This window comes from Equus przewalskii, chromosome 9 (assembly GCF_037783145.1).
Source record: "Equus przewalskii isolate Varuska chromosome 9, EquPr2, whole genome shotgun sequence".
NCBI lineage: Eukaryota > Metazoa > Chordata > Mammalia > Perissodactyla > Equidae > Equus > Equus przewalskii.
Genome location: NC_091839.1, coordinates 54,288,175 through 54,309,306, shown reverse-complemented (window position 1 = coordinate 54,309,306; position 21,132 = coordinate 54,288,175).

The window sequence follows — 21,132 nt, the reverse complement described above, 5'->3', positions numbered from 1 at the left end:
ATCAAAATTTAGAATGTAGAATAAAGCAAGGGATATGTGAAATAAATACCTAAGCAGCAAATGAGTATCACTAATCTCAGATGTTTTAACTCAGAGGACCTTAGTGTCACTACCCAGGTTATTATATAAAGAAGCAGATTTACCAGCAAAATACAGTGACAGCAGGGAAAAGTGACAGAAATCAACAGAGGAACTAGACAAAACAAAATCTGGAAAATCCGACAAGTTCTTCTAAATAGTTTTAGCATGCATGTAATTAAACTAATAGATCTTAACACATTAATTTGGGGTCAGATAACATAGAGGCAAATAGCTCTACGAACCCCAAAACTTTTGAAGTTGCCATACTTTGCTGTAGTTCAATAATTGTACCTAATGAGATTAAGTTCTTTTATCAATATATGGTAATACACAACAGTAGATTTTCAACAGAAAATGTGTGAAAAACCACAAAAACATATTTGTACCAAAGGGATTAAGAGTAATGACCTGAAAATGTTGCTTAATGATTTGGTTGACGAACTTTGTTTCCTGTCATTCCTGATAAATGAAGCATTAATGCCTCATATGGATAAATATTATAAGATCTGACCATCTCTAACATAACTAGACAAGTGTATCCCAGGATGTGTATTTTTAAAACATTGAAAGGCAAGCATATTGATCATAGAATAGTAGAATGTTAGAAAGGACCTTAGAGTTTATCTGATCAATGCCATATCTGTTCAAATGTACAAAGCTTGCAATATTTGGTAATGGAGATATATTTCTTCTCGTACTTCTGAATCTCCATCTATATTTTTCATTGCTTATTCGGAAGAGCTTTTTATCTATATATTTACATTTTTCACACTAAAATATTTTCAGACCACCAATTATCTATAATTAATAAGGAATTCAGTTCTGAAGTAAATCATTATCTTATAGTTATGATTATTTTATAACAATTGTAAAGGAAAACTCAAATAGCCTAGGCTAAGTATGAAGCATAATGTCTTAAAATGGAGTCCCTGGAAATTAGCTCTATTCCAGTGACTTTGAAGAATTTTTTGCTTGGGACATATACGTCAGAAGACAGAAGAAAGAGAGCTAAACACATTTTCTAGACAAATGAAGTCAAATTTAGCTGGAGCCTAACTTCTAGGGTACAAAGAAGCTGTCTTTATGTGGGCTAAGTAGTAGTGAACCACTTTAGCAGAAATTCTGGTACCCAAGTCCCTTTCATGGAAGGACATGATTGTAAAAATATGCAAAGTTGTTGGTTGAGGTATATGATGCTATATCATTGTTTATAAGGCAAAAAAATAAATAAATAAAGTAACCATCAGGAGGGAAATTTAAAGAGATTACAGCTCAGATATAAAATTGATTAATATAGGAATACATACAGTACAGAAGTAATAAATATAGGGTTGCAAACATTTGTGTGATGCAATTTTTATAAGAAATGTACATGCAATGTTTATGCAAAGCCTTATATTTGAAGTTTATACATGAAAATATTAGTAGTGATTCTTTATGAGTGGTGGGAGTATGAGTTATTTTATTTTTATAACCTTCCATATTGTCTGAAGTGTTTGCCATGAGCATTTACTTTTATTTTTAATAACTTAAATTTTCAATTAAGCATAATATACTAATACATTCTCATTGTAGAATGAGGTGAATGTCTTACTATTTTCAGGTGTACCCTTCCTTTCCTGTGCCTGTATATTTACTTATTCTTACAGGTATGCACACAAATGTATTCTTTAATCACAAATGGATCATCTTACACATGATGCTGTTTATTCATTTGAGAATCCTCCAGAATTTTTCACATTGGTACGTTTAAATCCAAGTCAATAATTTTAACAAAACTTTGATGTTTTATTAAAATTTTAAAAAGTTAACTTACTATTTGATTCATTTTCAAATTTGTGTAATCATTTAAGGAGTGCTATCTAGCCATTAAATGACCTTCCGGGAGAGTTTCAAAAACTTGAACAAATTAGTGTCATATAATATCAAACCTAAAAGCAGAATGAAATAAAGTAACTTCTCAAAAAATGCAAGGAACAAGTGAGATAGAACAAGAGTGAAGGAAACTGCATTAAAGTGTTAGTACTGGGATCAGAGGTGACTTTTTTCTGTGTCAAAATGTTAAGAATGGTAGAATTGGAGTGACTTTTCTCTGGCTTTAGAGCTTTTTGTATTGTCAAATTGTCTATCATGGTCAGATATTACTTGGATAACCAAAAAATATAAAGTAAAATATTTATTTGATAACAATCTGTGTTCAATTTGTTACAGAAATTTGATTTTAAACTCTTTCAAACTTTAATTTCTAAGGAGTTCTAAAGATCTTTGAAAAGCAGGATGTCAACTCTGGAAAAATGGGTCACATGCTTCTTTTAGGCTCTAAAAATATAAACTTTATTGTTCTAAAACTGGTAAAATGAAATAACAGTTGGCTGAATGTCTTGCTATTACCATAGTTTTTATATCTGACTAAAGTTTTTCATGCTAAAATGAATTTGATTTCTCATTGGAATAATACTAAAAAGACCCCCAGGAGCCATGATTCTAACAAAGAACTTACTTTAGACACACTTTATTTATTTATTTAATTTTTTTGATGAGGAATATTGGCCCTGAGCTAACATCTCTTGCCAATCTTTCTCTTTTTGTTTGAGGAAAAGTGTCACTGAGCTAACATCTGTGGCAATCCTCCTCTATTTTGTATGTCAGATGCCACCACAGTGTGGCTCGATGAGTGGTGTGTAGGTCTGCACCTGGGATCAGAATTTATCAACCCTGGGCTGCTGAAGTGGAGCTCATGAAATTAATCACTACACCATTGGGTCAGTGCCCACAAACACTTTATTGCAGGATCATGGGCACAATATTTAATCAACTGTAATATGATATATACATACATAAAATAAGAAAATATTTTAATATGTATAAAAAGAAATTAATCAAGGATGATTCTAAGATGGTGGAGTAGGAAATACTAGGAATCTGTCTCCCTACCTGGACAATAATTGTGCTGCCAGAATCTGTCTGATGTGACTGTTTTGGAACTCTGTGGTCTATTGACGTCGTTAAACTCTCAGCAGAAGGCTTAGACAGTAAATTGCAGTTAATTTTGGTCAATTTCATCTCTTAGCGCTGTAGCAGCTACCCGTTCCCTGACCCCAGCCTCATGTCAGGTAGCTGTGCACATGTTCCTGGAGCAAACTAAATATAGCTTGAGGGAGTCTGGGTGGGCAAAAAGGACTTTGTTTTCCAAATATCAGGGATCTGTGCCCGGATCACCAATTGCTGCTTCTGATCACAGAGAAGCAGAAAAAGAAGCAAGCAGCCATTGTTATTGTACCTTCTCCCATTGTTGCAAGCCCTTCCCCTTCTTGCTGAAGTGACTTCCAAGGAACTTAAAGGGCTAGTACCCTTCCTGTCCCTTCATTTTTCTCTTTTTCCCCCTTTGGGAGCCAAACATTAAAGATTAGGACATTCAAAGCCAACTGCGTATATGGGGAAAATTAGAAAATGGCTGTGCATGCCCGGGGAAAGGTGCAAGCTCAGAAAAGACCTGAGAAGGCCTTAAGTTCACATCTTAGGCTTATCCGCAGCACAGAGACAGCCTACAACACTGAAAAAAACCAAAAATAATAAAAACAATAACAAACCCCAGCAAACTCTGGGGAAGGGGAGAAACTCATCTCCAGACTTACCACATTATTAGATTCAAGTGTCCAGTTTTCAACAACAAAAAAAATCAAAAGGCATGCAAAGAAACAGGAAAGTATTGCCTATTGAAAGGAAAAAATTAAACCAATAGAAACTGTCCATGAAAAAGAGCTGATGGCAAATCTTCTAGACAAAGATTTTAAAACAACTGTTTTAAAGATGCTCAGAGAACAAAGGAAGATGTGAAGAAAGCCAAGAAAACGATATATGGATAAAATGGAAATATTAGTAAAGAGAGACAACCTAAAAGGAAACCAAAAGGAAATTTGGAACTGAAAAGTACAATACTGAAGTGAAAAATTCACAAGAGAGATTTGAGCAGGCAGAATAAAGAATCAGCAAACTTGAGGATAGGACAATGGAAATTATTGAGTCTGAGGAACAGAAAGAAAAAAGATTAGAGAAAATCAAGCAGAGCCTAAGGGACCTTTGGGACACCATCAAGGGAACCAATCATACACTTTGTGGGAATCCCAGGAGAAAGATAAGGGGGCAGAGAAAATATTTGAAGAAAGAATGCCTGAAAACTTCCTAAATTTGATGAAAGATGTGAATATAAACATCTAAGAAGGTCAATGAATTCCAAGTAAGGTGAACTCAAAGAGACACACACAAGACACATTATATTCAAACTTACCAAAGACAAAGAGAGGACCTTGAAAGCAGCAAGAAAGAAATGACTGTCACATGCAAGGAATCCTCAGTAAGGTTATCATCAGATTTCTCCTGAGAAACTTTGAAGGCCAGAAGACAAAGGGCTGATATATTCAGAGTATTAAAAGGAAAAAACCATCAACCAAGAATCCTATATCTGGAAAAACTGTCCTTTAAAAGTGAGGGAGAAATTAAGACATTCCCAGATAAACAAAAGCTGAGGGAGCTCATGACCATTAGACCTGCCCTGCAAGAAATGCTCAAGGGAGTCCTATCAGGGTGAAATGAAAGGACACTAGATGGTAACTGGAAACCATATGAAGAAATAAGATCTAAAAGAAGGTAAATACATGGGCAATTATAAAAGCTAATATTATTGCCATAATGGCTTGTAACTGTACTTATTGTTTTGTACATGATTTAAGATTAATGCATTGAAAGAATTAATATTTTATGTTTTTGGACATAAGATGTAGCATACAAAGTCAACATACAAAACTCTATTGCATTTCTACTTAATAACAATGAACAAATGAGAAGAAAATGACAAAAGCAATTCCATTTTTGTACACTACAATAAAAAGGAATAAAATACTTAGGCATTAACTTAACCAATGAAGTGGGAGACCTGTAGGATGAAAACTACAAAACAGTGCTGAAAGAAAAAAGAAGAGGCAAATAAATGGGAACACATCCCATGTTGATGGACTGGAAGACTCAGTGTTGTTACTAGCCAAAGCGACTTACTGATTCAATGCAATCATATTAAAATCCCAATGACATTTTTGTAGAAATAGAAAAATCCATCTTAACATTCGTATGGAATCTCAAGGACCTCCAAATGGCCAAAACAATCTTGAAAAAGAAGAAGTGAGCTGGAGGACCGACACTTCCTGATTTCAAAACTTTCTCCAAGACTATAGTAAACAAAACAGTGCGGTACTGGCATAAAGACAGACATATAGGCAAATGGAGTAGAATAGCGAGTCCAGAAATAAATGCTCACCTATGTTGTCAAGTGATTTTTGACAAGGGTGCCAAGAGCATTCAATGGGGAGAGCACAGTCTATTCAACAAATGGTGCTGGGAAAATGTGGTGTATACATACAATGGAATATTATTCGGCCTTAAAGAAGAAGGAAATTCTGACGCATGCTACAACATGGATGAAACTTGAGACGTTATGCCAAGTGAAATAAGCCAGTCACAAAAAGACACTTATGATTCCACTTATATGAATTGCTTACACTAGTCAAATTCACAGAGACAGAAAGTAGAATGGTGGATGCCAGGAGTTGGGGGGGTGGGGAATGGGGAGGTGTTTAGCTGGTGTAGAGTTTCAGTTTTACAAGATAAAAAGCATTCCGGAGATGGATGGTGGCGATGGTTGCACAGCATTATGAATGTATTTAATATCACTCAACTGTACACTTAATGGTTAAGATAAAGATTATGTGTGCTTTTCCACAATAAAAAGAAATTGGGAAAAAGATTAATCAAGAAGCACAGTAACTAGACGAAACCAGTGCAGTGTGAAATTGTATTTAATAAAACACATTGCACTACATACAGTTCTTATCTTCATAATTTCTTTATCTACCTCTCCTAGAAAAAAGGAAGTGATAGCACCTTTTACCAGAATCAAAGGATTCACAAAGGCCTCTTCAGGGAGACCCTGGGTTACTTAAGGCCACCAGATAACTATTGAAGAAAATGTATCCAGAGGTGTCTATTTCTGTTGCTCTCTTTCCTCTTGAAAAATTTCCCAAGATGAGCAGAGGCATTCAACAGCAGGTTGTTCCAATTGCTACCTTCAAAGAAAATGTCTCCCTTCAGGTGCATCTCCTTGGCGCTAGCGCCTCCCCCTTGCACCCTGATGTACGTGGCAATCCTGCCTTTAAGATTCAGGAAACTTGTTTGCACGATGTTTGCTGTTCTTTGATCCTTACCAGGCAGCTGCTTCACAGGGTCAGACCCTCAAAGCCCTGGCCAAACTCAAAAGCACCCAGTGTTTAGTTTGATCCTGTGTGCACGATATCAGATCTTTCGAACTCAGGCACAAGTCTTGCCCTTTGCCTTAAAATCATGGGTTAGCAGTTTTCAACTTAGCATTGCTTTTTTCCTTTTGTTAGCTATTTTTAAGGACTGACCACAAAGTTGAAGTATAAAATAGTGAGCCCGACTTTTCAGCAATATGTCAGAACTTTTATGTCCTAGCTAGTGTTAATCCCTTCAAATAGTTCCCTTGGGAACAATAGAACTCAACAAAGATACTATTGCTTAGCATTCTTCAGAGCCAATTTCCTAACTACACAAGAAAAATGTTTTTTATTACTTTATTGACAGAATTCTTCCTTTCTCCCCACCATTCTTACTTCTCTTTCTCTTTTCCTTAACTTCTTCCCTTCCCTTATTTAATTGACTTGTGCATCCATCTATTAAATGACTTATAAAAAATAGTTATCAGGTGCCATTCTTGCTTGGCTCAACTTAATTTTGTGAAGTCTTTTGCCTTTTTTTTGCTGGAGGCAATTGAATGGAGTGGTGTCAATGGTGGCACCCAAGAAATTCCTAGGAATAGGATTATACAGGATTTGGGGAGAAATCGTACAGCCAAACATAAAGCAGAAGCTAGAAGTAACGTTTCCTAGGGCACACTCGGAAATTGATTAGTGTCTATGATACAGGCAGTGTTAGACTGCTTGTACTGTCTATGTTAAACAAGGGTTTATTTGGAGAAATATTGCAAACCAATATGGATAAAAATCTGTAACTACCTGTGACATATCCCAAATCATTCAGCATAGTTTTAGCAGGCTAGCGCTGATCTCCTTCTCAGTGGCCATCAGCCAGTCTCTGCCTATATTCGATGCTTTTATCATCTCCTGTAGGCCAGTTCTTAACCAGGGGCAATTTTGCCTTCTATCTCAGGGAATATTTAGCAATGTCTAGAGATATTTTTGTTGTCACAGCTGGATGGGTGAGGGTTGCTACTGGCATGTAGCGGGTAGAGGCCAGGAATGCTGCTAACATCTTACAATGCACAGGACAGCCTTCCATAACAAAAAATTATCCATCCCCAAATGCCAATAATGCCCAGGTTGGGAAGCCCTGCCATAGGCCTTTTCATAGGTACACCGGGGCACGTGCTGTGACATCCCGTCCTTTCCTTTCTTTAGTTACCAAACCTCTAATTGCCCATCTTAAAATTCAGCCCCGAGGACAGTTTCTCTTTAAAATGTTAGTTGAAATTGGTTTCTTCGCCATATTAATGTGCTCTGAGAGCAGAACATTTGGTTATTGCTTCAGTTTTTCCCTCTCACATGCTTAATCATAACTTAATTCTTTGCTTTTCTTTCTCCTGCCCTGGGCTCTAAGCTGCTCAAGGACAAGGTAAATGTGTCTTGTTAACCTTTATAACTCCAATGCTTGCTGCATGATAGGTGCTTAATCTGTTTATAGAGATAATGAATAAAAGATAGATGATTAATATTTAAAATGCCAGCAGTGAGTCACTGGCAAAGGTCAATCACCTTGACTTCAGTAAATAACTCCTGGGACTCCTCAGCCAGCCATCTGAAGCATCAACGCTGTGTATCTCTGAGAAGAGAAAAATTCAGTGTGGCTGAAATAGAGAACGTGCTTATCTTAGTTTAACTGCTAATACGTCACTATTTTAGCATGTTTTATAAATTATAACAGATCAAACATACGTTGATATGGGGGAGAAAGTAAATGTTTGGTCCAGTTGTACTAGGATGTTTTCTAGTAAAGAGGTGCTTGACCATGACAAGCCAGAATGCCAAGCTGTGAGGCCATGACTCATTTAAAGATGCCAAATGGTTGGGCCTTTTCACCTTGTCTGAGCTAAAGATGGAAAACTTCATCTCTTGAGAGCTAAGGAACACAGGTTACCCGCAGTTCTTCCGAGAACAGGCAGCACTTCTAGATAGAGGATCTGGGAATCTGGCTACGCAGCCTATGCTGAAAACTTGCCTGAATGGCTTGTGTTTCAAGAGTAAGTTGGTACAGAGATGGAGTAAAAGAGTTTCTGAAAGAGTCTATATGGAGTCTGTACTTCAAAGGAGGGTCACGTATAAGCCTGTCTCCCTGTGGAGTGAAACACAGGCAGGTATTCTTTTCTTGACACATGAAAGCTGCTTGAAACACAGCATTACTTTTCATTTTGTACCTTTTGGGTATGTTTTGAAATTTCTAACCACGTGAGAATTTCTTTTTAATTTTATCTTTACTTTTGGAAGGAAACTTGAAGAAGGCTTGTGGGGCCAGGAAGCAGTAATTACAACAGAGCATAAGAGATATGCAGGACGGGCCCATTTCTAGCTAGGATTGCTGAAACAGAAAAAGAATTTGTAACTTGCTGAGCAAGTCCTTGGATGATTTTTATATTAACAAATGCATTTTTATGTTAAAGCCATACCGCTTGGCCATTTGAAAAGTTATTTTTCTGAGATATAGACATGAACATGAAGAATTTTCTCTAAACTTTAAATTTTTTTATGCCACAATCAATTAAATAAATAAGATAGAAGGGATAGCTTAAAATGCATGTAAAATCAAAGGAAAAGCGATTTAAAATAAGTAAGGGATCATAAGCAAAAATAACGTGTAAAAAAAATAAGGTGAATTAAGATGGAAGGATAATATACAAAAGACAACTAAAAATATACTTAGCACTTCTGAATTTCCAGATGCAAATAGGAAGAGAGCAGCATGATTTGTTACACATACTCTGGGATTCATAAAACAAAAACAGATTTGTCCCAGTAATGAGATGCTGGAGATGTGTTTCTTGTATTTCCACATGAGATAGTAAACAAGGTCCTCAGCAACATCCTCACACTGAGTGCCTTGAGGGTGTTTCTTATAGACTTTCCTGGTAGGCTAAAGGCATCACCCATGACTCTTTGTTCAGGGTAGTCACTGCTAATGTTAGCAAGTAAGCCATCTTTTGCTTAAACACTACATTTTAGAGTTTCTACAGAATTGGATGCCCTGAATATCTATTGTGGACCCTAATGTGTTGCCTTTCCAATTCCCACTGACCCACACATGATGTGATTGCTTTCTCTTCTCTATGATAATTTTGAAAAACATGGTCCTGACCTCTTGGCTGGATCAGGGGTAGGAATCTGATCCAAGATAGACCAAGCTGGTCCTTACTGTAGATTCTATTTTTTACCCATAATTTATTAGTTCAGCATGAATCAAACTGCCTCTTGAACAATCATAGCCCTTTCCCCCGGTATTTGGAATTGAGACAGGGTGGCGGGTGATAGTCTCTCTTATGGAGGATGAACCTATAAGCTTATAAGTAGTCAAGATTAAACATCTTTAGCTATCCTTATGAACTCAAGTAGCAGAAGTTGGTCAATGGACAGAGGGAGCCATGACTCAGGTATGCAGAAGAAAACACACCTGAGGCACAGATTTGAATCCATTTCTAAAGCCTGGTTGCATCCCTGTTCTTGACTTCCATCTCTGTTTCCTATAAGGAATGGAAGGAAGGAAGGGTTCTGTAACTTAAAATCAAACAGGTTTAAACTAACGCAAATTCCTCCAGACACTTATTCCTTTTATTTCTCTTGACCAAGTTTTGCTTGGTTTTGCTGTAGTGGGCCAGGGTTATATTCCCTGAAAAATGCCTGGAGAACCATTGTTTAGTGACAGTGAATCAGTGCCAAGAAATAAGCTTTAACACTCAGTGAGGTTGGGGAGAACATTGGCAGGCTCTCATGGACATTGAGGACTTTAACAAGGACATATATTCAAACAGAATGCAGGATCAAACTTGTCCTAAGTATGTGTAATTATTTTGGATTTTTTTTTTGTTTTAATTTGAATCATATTTTAATATTCTTGCTGGAAAGTTTCAGGATCAGAAGATAAAGACTTTCTTGAGTAAAATTCGAATAGTCTATCGACTTCAGTGAAAGTCGATAACTTTCTCCTCTGTCCATTTTCTTATGGCTATTTGTGGAAATGTGCCCTTTAGGTTATGATCTTGAAAGCTGAGACCACATATTATTTCTCTTTGCATCTCCCATAGGTGTCTGTAGAATATCTGTCACAAAAGGGATGCTCAGTAAGAATCCCTGACTGCTCCTTTTTCAAGAAGAACTTTCTAGAAGGTCTTGAATTGATAACAGTTGCTCTGTGGGGAGAAACATAGAAGCTTTGATCCTTCTTATGTAGAATCATCAAATATCTTCCTTTGTTGAAACAGCTCAGAGTTTTCCCATTCAATCACATCAAACCCACTGTTACGTAGGCAGCTGTAGGACGACTTGTGCTTTTCTGCTGGAAGTAGAGTAGGGAAGATCATTCTCCAGCACACAGAACCAGGGACATTATAGTGCATCTCTATATGAGAGATGCAGGAAGGAGGAGCACAGTGATTGGCCTGCTTTAAGCAGAGGCTACCCTTTTACACTCATTGGATGAGAAAAGCTGACCTTCCTTCAAAGTGGGTGGGGTTGCGATTCTTCACCCTGAGAGTACATCTATTAACTGATGGTCAAGGGATGACCTCCTTTTTGCCCAGGAAGCTGTTTATTAGGTATGCTTCAGACAGAATGAATACTTGTCCCTCCAAAAAAGCATAGCTTGAAAAAGAGCTTATTTCTATGAGTGTGTAAAATTGTATAAAATCAAGGTGGAGAATTGTCTGCTGAAATCTATACTGTTCTGTACTTACATAGATTGAGAGTCTGAAAACTTTATTAGATTCTTCAAAGTTAGTTCTGGCTCCTGAGCCCTGGGCAGATGGGCTGGGCAGCCTTCAAACAGGCAAATGATGGGCAAAAACAGTGTATCCTCTTAACTTATTCTCTATGGCTCAGATTGAGTGAAGAGTAGTTAATAATGACAATATTTTTCACAACAAAATGTACCATAGAGTTTACAATCTCCAATGACATTCTCATGCAAAACTGACTTTAATCTGAAATACAAATGACATATATTTAGACAAGTTTCCCCCGCTATGAGGCAAAACTCATTTGATGCAATCACTTTAATCGAGAGTATATACGGGTTATTAAGTATCAAACTGTGTGTGTTTATTGCTCATTACTATATTTAGAGGTTTAAATAGCTTTACTGCTTAAAGAGGTAGTTAGAAGCTTTCAAATATTTAAAACCCAAACAACTAAACTGTTCGTTTATTCCAAGTTCATGATTTTGTTTAGACAGGAGCAAAATGTTTTTCCTGTGCAACTTTCTATCAGTGAAGCGAATTTCAGGCACGAAGTAGAGAGAAGACATTTTCTAAATTAAAGAGTTAGGTGTGAGAGAGGTAATATGAAGTTAAAATGTTGAGGACCATTCAGGCTCAAATTGCTTTTGAGGGAAATAAAGGGTGAGTTTGGGTTTACTGTGAAGGGTCATCTCTGTGGTTGTCTGGGTAGTGCCAGAAATCTGGAACTACCAAGAAAAACATCTGAGGCTGCTTTCTTTTCCAGGTATCAGTGTCCAATATCACAAGGGAATATACATATTGGTCACAATCACTTAATAATTGCTCTAAATCTTTGCTCAGGTAACCTCAGATTTAAAGGTGATTTAACAAAAAGGAGTGATGTACTTCCAAAAATTAGTTATAATTGAACTTAATTAAAATCTTTGGGAGATATATCAAAATATGATGAAAGCCCCACGTCAAGCCAAAACCACTGCTGAGAATCTTTCTCTGTTTAAAAAAAAAAAAAGATAATTAGGGGAAAGTGTGGTTTGATTTTCCTGCAATAAAATAATAGCATTAATTATGAAGTAAACACTCATTTGAAGATATTTAAAGTTATAATTTTAAAGATTCTAAGACAAGATTATGGCATACATGGAAAAATTTAATAATAATTGACGCTTTTCTCTTTTGAGATGACACTCCTGGACATAGCTATTTCTAGGTACTGTCTTACCCTATCATTGTGGGGAAGAGTCTTAAACAGTCTTTTTTTTTTTGGAAATGAAAATGCTGATGTGTATATATCTGTAATTAGTATGTTACCTTTAATTAGTTTTCTTCCAGCTCCCTTTTCTAAGACTTTAACGGACTTAGGCATCCATAACAATTCTGATCTGTGCCCTAAGGAAAAAGCTCAGCCCAACACCCCTCAAGAACTAGTGAGTTGATGTAAGAGGCTGAGAACACAGCCAAGGGAATACTGCTGCTTTCTGGAGCAATCGTTACACTGTGGTAGCTTCGGAGTGAACAGGTTGTGTCGAGTGAGAATCCCGCCTTAGCAGGTGGTTCTCAACATGAAATCTTACTCAAACAGTTCTTACTAAGGGCAGGTCCTTCAAGATGAAATTCTAAGAGACAAAAAAATACCTGCTTGAACAATCCCTTAACTACTGGTAAGAACAAAATCATTCAAAAGTGTCACCAGTTAAATGTTTCCTTTTTTTAATAATGTGAAACTCGGCTGAGGTTTATTAAATTTTCTTTTTACATGTAACATCTTACTACATTGATAAGCTATAGAAAATGCATTTCTAGCTTCTGCCACCAGTTATACCCTCCCTAACTACCCCCTCCTCCAAATAAAAGCCTTTGTTACTGCCCAAGGGGGGTTGCCTGCTTGCCACAGGACATGCCAATAGTCAGGAGGCAAGGTGGTAGGAGAGAACGGATTTCTTTATTACAGTTTTTTATTATTATTTATTCTTTATTATAGTTTGTTACTAAGAGGAAAGATGGCTGACTCGTGTCTGAAAGAACCATCTCCCAGAACAAAGACTACAGTGCAGTTATATAAGGGACTGGTCTCCAGGTGGGAGAGATGGCTGGTCTCTTGGTGGGGCCTCCATCTGATCTCTGGTTTGGGGCAGACATCTGGTCCTAGTTCCTGATAGTCCTTTGTTTTACTAGATATGCATCAGAGAATGGGGCAATGCCATATACCCTGATCTTTCAGTTGTCATTGATGATCTCTATCAGTATAGGCTCTCTGCCCAGGGTTAATCACATTCCTAAGGAACTCAAAAGAACAAAGTTATCAACTTATAGCACCTTGGAGGGACCATAAAATCTGCAGAGCAGGTCTGGGTTAGTTAATCAGAGGTCATTAAAACTTATAAAATGGTTTCCTTTCTACAATACGGCTTCCCTTATGTCAACTTTGTGTTGAGCCAGTATCAGCTTGAATACATAGAAATATAGAAATTCTGTAGGAAGAGATGTATTTAACTCCTATAGCCTAAAGAGACCCTGATGCTCAAAGTTATTTGATAATAATGATGATTCTTTTAATGCTGGCAGCCTGTTTAAGAGCTACCGAGGCAATGCTTTATGTTTTCATCCATCTCCTCATTGCATATTTGTACCATTGCTTATTCAGAAACAGCACTTCACATGTTGTGATCTAATGCCTCAAGCAAAGTAACCTGGAATTGAAGTCTAATGCTGACCCTGTTTACTCATCCATTTAATGAATATTTACTGAGATCTTCTGATAGATAGTACATTGTTTTAGAAACGCAGGGACAAAAATTTAGTCCTAAATAGAAAGACAATAAATTAAGGAAGCTAAAAACTGTGTGCAAATTGTTATAAAATAAAGTAGGATGCCTATTGATAAGCACGTACTTATTGCCATTTTGTTACTTTTTTTCTGGGTGTTTTAGTAGTTCTTCTCTGTTCCTTTCTTCTTCTCTTGCTCTCTTCCCTTGTGGTTTGATGGATTCCTTTAGTGTGATGTTTGGGTTCCTTTCTCTTAATTTTTTGTGTATTTATTATAGGTTTCTGGTTTTTGATTACCATGCAAGTAAGTATATACTTATCAATAGCTACTTTAAATATCAGTGGGCTAAATGCTCCAAGCAAAAGGCATAGGATGGCTAATTGGATAAAAAAACAAGACCCATATATATGCTGCATGCAAGAGACACACTTCAGACCTAAAGACAGTCACAAACTGAAAGTGAAGGAATGGAAAAAGATACTCCACACAAATGACAATGAAAAGAAAGCTTGGGTGGCAATACTTCCATCAGACAAAATGACTTTAAAACAAAAACAAAAACTGTAACAGACAAAGAAGGGCCCTACATAGGGATAAAGGAAACAATCCAACAAGAGGAAATAACAGTTGTAAATATCTATGCATCAACATTGGAGCACATAAATATATAAAGCAATCATTAACAGACATAGAAGGTGAAATAGACAGTGACATAATAATAGTAGGGAACTTTAACACTCCACTTACACCAATGGATCATCCAAACATAAGAGCAATAAGGAAACATTGGCCTTAAATGACACATTAGACCAGATGGACTTAGTAGATTTATATTGAACATTTCATCCCAAAACCACAGAATACACATTCCTTTCAAATGCTCATAGAATATTCTCCAGGATTGCCACAAAACAAGTCTCAATAAATTTAAGAAGACTGAAATAATACCGAGGATCTCTTCTGACCACAACAATATGAAACTAGAAGTCAACTATAGGAATTAAATCAGAAATGCCTTAAGTATGTGGAGATTAAACAAAATGCTACTGAACAAAAATTGGCTCAATGAAAAAATGAGAAGTGAAAGAATAAAACCTGAAGACAAATGAAAATGAAAATACTACATGCCAAAATTTATGGTATACAGCAAAAGCGGTTCTAAGAGGGAAGTTCACAGTAATACAGGCCTAACTCAACAAAGAAGAAAAATCTCAAACAATCTAACTGTGCACTTAAAGGAATTGGAAAAAGAACAAACACAGGCCCAAATCAGTAGAAGGAAGGAAATAATACAAATCAGAACAGAAATAAATGAAATAGAGAGTTAAAAAAAAAAAAACCCAGAAAAAAATCAATGAAACAAAGAGCTGCTTCTTTGAAAAGATAAATAAAATCGACAAACATTCAGCTAGACTCACCAAGAAAAAAAGAGAGAAGGCTCAAATAAAATAAGAAATGAAAGAGGAGAAATTACAATGCATACCCCAGAAATACAAAAATTATAAAAGAATACTACAAAAATCTATACACCAAAAAAGTAGATAATTTAGAAGAAATGGGTAACCTCTTAGAATCATACAGCTTTCCAAAACTGAATCAAGAATAAATAGATAATTTGAATAGACCAATTACCAGTAAGTAGATAGAAACAGTAATCAAAAACCTCCCCCAAAATGAAAGTCCAGGACCAGATGGCTTCCTGGTGAATTCTACCAAACATTCAAAGAAGACAGTACCTATCCTTCTCAAACTCCTCCAAAAACATGAAGAGGATGGGAAGCTTCCTAATTCATTCTACAAAGCAACATTACCCTGATACCAAAACCAGAGAAGGCCAACACAAAAAAGGAAAATTACAGGTCAGTATCACTGATAAACATCAATGCCAAAATCCTCAACAAATTACTAGCAAATTGAATACAACAATACATTAAAAGATTATTCACCATGATACAGTGGGATTTATTCCAGGGGTGTGGGGATGGTTCAACATCTGCAAATCAATCAACATGCTATACCACATTAATAAAATAAAGAATAAAAATCACATGATCATCTCAATAGATGCAGAGAAAGCATTTGACAAGATACAGCATCCATTTATGATAAAAACTCTGAATAAAATGGGTATAGAAGGAAAGTACCTCAACATAAGAAAGATCATATATGACAAACCCACAGCTATTATCATTCTCAATGGGGAAAAAGTGAAAGCTATTGCTCTAAGAACAGGAAGCAGACAAGGATGCCCACTGTCACCACTCTTATTTAGTGTAGTATTGGAACTCTTGTCCAGAGCATTGAGGCAAGAAAAAGAAATAAAAGTGATCAAAATTGGATAGGAAGATGTGAAACTGTCACTATTTACATATGACATGATTTTGTATATAGAAAACCCTCAAGAATCCACTAAAAAACTTTTAGAAATAATAAACGAATATGGTAAAGTTGCAGGATACAAAATCAACTTGCAAAAATCAGTTGAATTTCTATACACTAACAACAAAGGAGTAGAAAGAGAAATTAGCAATACAATCCCCTTTACAATTGCAACAAAAAGAATAAAATACCTAGGAGTAAACTTAACCAGAGGTGGAAGATATGTACATTGAAAACTATAAAATATTGTTGAACGAAATCAAAGAAGACACAAAGAAATGGAAAGATATTCCATGCCCTTGGATTAGAAGAATTAATGTAATTAAAATGTCCGTACTTCCTAAAGCAATCTACAGATTCATCGCAATCCCTATCAAAGTTCCAACAACATTTTTCACAGAAATGGAACAAAGAATCCTAAAACTTATATGGAACAACAAAAGAGTCTCAATAGCCAAAGGAATCCTGAGAAAAAAGAATAAAGCTGGAGGTATCACACTCCCTAATTTCAAAGTACACTGCAAAGCCATAGTCAAAACAGCATGTACTGGCACAAAAACAGACACAGAGATCAATGGAACAGAATCAAGAGCCCAGAAGTAAACCCACAGATCTAGGGACAGCTAATTTTCAACAAGGAAGCCAAGAACATACAATCAAGAAAGGAAAATCTCTTCAATAAATAGTGTTGGGAAAACTGGACTGCCACATGCAAAGAAAGTAGACCATTATCTTATATCATACGCAAACATCAGCTCAAAATGGATTGAAGATTTGAATGTAAGACCTGAAATTGTGAAACTCCTGGAAGAAAACATAGGCAGTACACTCTTCGACATCGATCTTAGCAGCATCTTTTCAAGTACCATGTCTGACCAGGAAAGGGAAACAATAGAAAAAAAAAGAAAAAACTGGGACTATATCAAACTAGAAAGCTTCTGAACAGCAAAGGAAACCATCAACAAGATGAAAATACAACCTAAGAATTTGGAGAAGATATTTGCAAACCATATATCTGATAAGGGGTTAATATCCAAAATATATAAAGAACTCCTACTTCTCAACAACAAAAAAACTAACAACCTGATTTAAAAATGGACAAAAGATCTGAACAGACATTTCTCCAAAGAAGGTATACAGATGGCCAACAGGCACATGAAGGGATGTTCAACATCATTAGCTATCAGGGAAATGCAAACCAAAACTGCAATGAGGTATCACCTCACTCTGGTCAGAATGGCTATAATTAACAACACAGGAAACAGCAAAGGTTGGAGAGGATGTAGAGAGAAGGGAACTCTCATACACAGCTGGTGGGAGTGCAAACTAGTGCAGCCACTATGGAAAACAGTATGGAGTTTCCTTAGAAAATTAAGAATAGATCTATCATACGATCCAGCTATTCCTCTGCTGGGTATTTATCCAAATAACATGAAAACACGAATGCACAAAGATACCTGCACCGCTATGTTCATTGCAGCATTATTCACAATAGCCAAGACCTGGAAGCACCCTGGGTGCCCATCAAGGGACAAATGGATAAAGATGTGCTATATATACACGATGGAATACTAGTCAGCCATAAGAAACTTGAAGTCCGGCCATTTGTGACAACATGGATGGCAACTTGAGGGTATTACACGGAGTGAAACAGGTCAGAAGGAGAAAGTCAAATATCATGTGATCTCACTCACAAGTAGAAGATAAAAACAACAGCAAACAATCACATAGAGACAGAGATTGGATTGGTGGTTACCAGAGGGGAAGTAGGGAGGGATGTGGGCTAAAGGGGTGATTAAGAAAAAAAAAAGCAATTAAGTTCGATAAAAACAACCATGTTTCCAATTAGGGGAGAGGTGAGGAGAACATTACTATGAAACTGTAAACTAGTGTCAACTTTATGGGGAGCAACTTAGCAATGTCTGTCAAAAGACCCAGGAATTCTACTTGTTCCACAAATCCTACCTTTTGAAATTTAATTTGCAGACATACACATGAGATGGAATGTATTTTTCAAAGATATTTACTGTAGCATTCTTCTTAGTGTTTATAAAAAGAACAGAGACAGTTGAAGGTGCCCATCTCTGGACTTTCATATAATGTAATACGAGCAATTGTTAAAAAGAATAAGCTACCCCCTGTTATACTGCACTGAGAAGAGCACAATATCACTTCTTTGTTATTGTTGTCAAAAATGCATAAACTCAACCTAAGCATGAAAAAACAGACAAACCCAAATCAAAGGATATGGTAGAAAATACCTGACCAGTACTACCCAAAGTGTCAGTGTTATGAAGGACAAGGGAAGACTGAGGAAGTGTCAAAGGTTGCAAGATACTGAGGAGATATGACAACTAAATGAAGTAGGAGACACTGGAGTGGATCCTGGAACAGAAAGAGAACATTATAAAGATAGGTGCAATTCAAATAGAGTCTAGAGTTAACAGAATTGCAACAATGTTTATTTCTTAGTTTTCCTAATTGTACAATGGTTATGCAATCTGCTAACATTAGGGGAAGCTGGATGAAGAGTGTAGAGAAATTTCTGTACTGTTTTTGTAATTCTTCCATATGTATGAGAAAATGTGTACATGTTTAAAGACTCGTCATACTTTCCACCCCTGTCTATTTCCTTCCCATTGCTCTTCCCCACTGTTTTCAGGCAAGTGGGACTGATTCTCTTATAATTTTGAACTACTTTTAGACTCAAGACAACTTTAATTAGAAGTAAAAGAAACCTAGAATAAAACGATCATTTTTTGCTGTTATTTCCTATTCAGATATTTCTTTTTATTTAATTTTTTTGTTTAATGTTTTAAGATTTCTGTGGATTTCTAAGTCTTCATACAGAAAATTTTGCGTTGAGATAGAAAAACACGTATTTTGGTACTTATACTTTTTCCATCTGTGCAATGGCAAATCAATTCATCAACTTAGCACAATATCTGCCATGTGCAATGTGTTACGCTTATTAGTAAAAATGTGAAATATATGCAATATAGGGCAAGTAGGTAAAAAGGAAATATATGGCCTACTCGTAACTAAATTAGCTACAAGTGAAGATAGCTCTTTAAATGGATTTTCTAATAAAAATTCTAATTTCTTATGAAGGAATATTCACATCTTGTTTTTAAAAACCGCTGAGCTCTCTCAACTTGCTTTGTGCTTAGTTCACTGTATCACAAGCTTTCACCCTTCCAGGCAATCGTTAGGGTGCTTCTCTCCATATATTAGTAACTTCTACCTAGTTTTTCCTCGTTCTGTTGCTCTATGGCCCTGGGATACACATTAGTAAGACAGAGTGAGAGTGGAAGATGCTATTATCCAGCACATACTAATTACTCTCTATACTTGGTATGTATAGGGAAGGTTTTCAGCTTGTATGTGTCCAGGTCAGCATGCGGGGGATTATGGGCATGGTGTTTTCAAGGGAGACCCTGTCTCTGATAGTGTTTCTGCAGGGAAACACACCTTTGATCAGAAGTAGCTTCAGGGTTGAGGTTTCCTCTTCGACTATTTCACTTGGATCAGCCTCACAACCTTGTTCCTCCTCCCTTGAAAATGTGTAGCCTCCATCGTGAAAATGTGCTTTATTTGGTTGGAACAATGTTGACCAGCACAGAATTGATTTCTGAAATTTAAAGATGTTACAAAAACTTGAATTCCCCCCCTTTTTTGTGTGTGTGTGTGTAATCAAAAGATCTGACAATGCTGGGATCATCTTCCTGTGTGGCAAAAAATCTACCAGTGCTGGGTAGCAACAGCCCTCTTTGGATGGGGAAGCATTCTCCACTTGGCACACACTCAAACATTTCCTGATGTCTTTCTGACCCTGAGAGCCATTAGCACTTGCTATTTATCATCATGCTTGAAGGAAATAAAATATCTCTTGTACCAGGATGAATGGAAATCCTGGTGCTGTAGCTTACCAGCATGCCTGAGTGACTATAGAAACCCATCTCCCACATCATCTGTAACTTTTACTGTGTGGTGCTGTGCAAATGTCTGCCCCAGTGGAGGGAGCAGATGGTGATACCTTTCAAGATAACTTCATCCTTAGCTCATTCTTTTCTACACAGTATACAGATGGAAGAATCTTCCTGCATGAATCTCTTCATTTATTTTTTTGTTCATACATCATTTAATACAATTCGATTGAGATAATAAACATCCATAATCATAGAGTGCACACATATTATTTTGTATTAAACTAACAAAAATTTAAACATAAGGGTTTGACAAAAATATAAAACATTTAAAAATGAAACAAACAAAAAAAATCAAGAAAAATAAAACAACTTAAGAATGTGTGTGATTCTGCCTGCCATTTTACTCCACAGTACTTGCCCTGAAGTGAGTGATGAATCCACTTTTCTTTCCCCCAGCCTCATTTCCCCAGAGCTTCTCATTGTGTTGTCATTCTGACCCTCTGAATGGTATTACTGTGTTTATAAAAACATTTTAAAAAATAACATGACCCTTCATGAACAGACATGGAGGAAACTCAAATGCATATTACTAAGTGAAAGAAGTTGATCTGAAAAGGCTACACACTATATGATTCCAACTATATGACATGCTAGAAAAGGCAAAACTGTGGAGACAATAAAAAGATCAGTGATTGCCAGAGCTTAGGAGGGAGGGAGGGATGAAGAGGTGGAGCACAGAGGATTTTCAGGGCAGTGAAATTATTCTGTATGACACTGTAATGGTGGATACATGTTATTATAGATTTGGCCAAACACGTGGAATGTATGACACTAAAAGAGAACACTAAAGTAAACCACGTAAACCAAATGGATTCTAGGTGATAATGATGTGTCAATGTAGGTTTGTCAATTGTACCACTCTGATGGAGGATGTTGATAATGGGGGAGCCCAT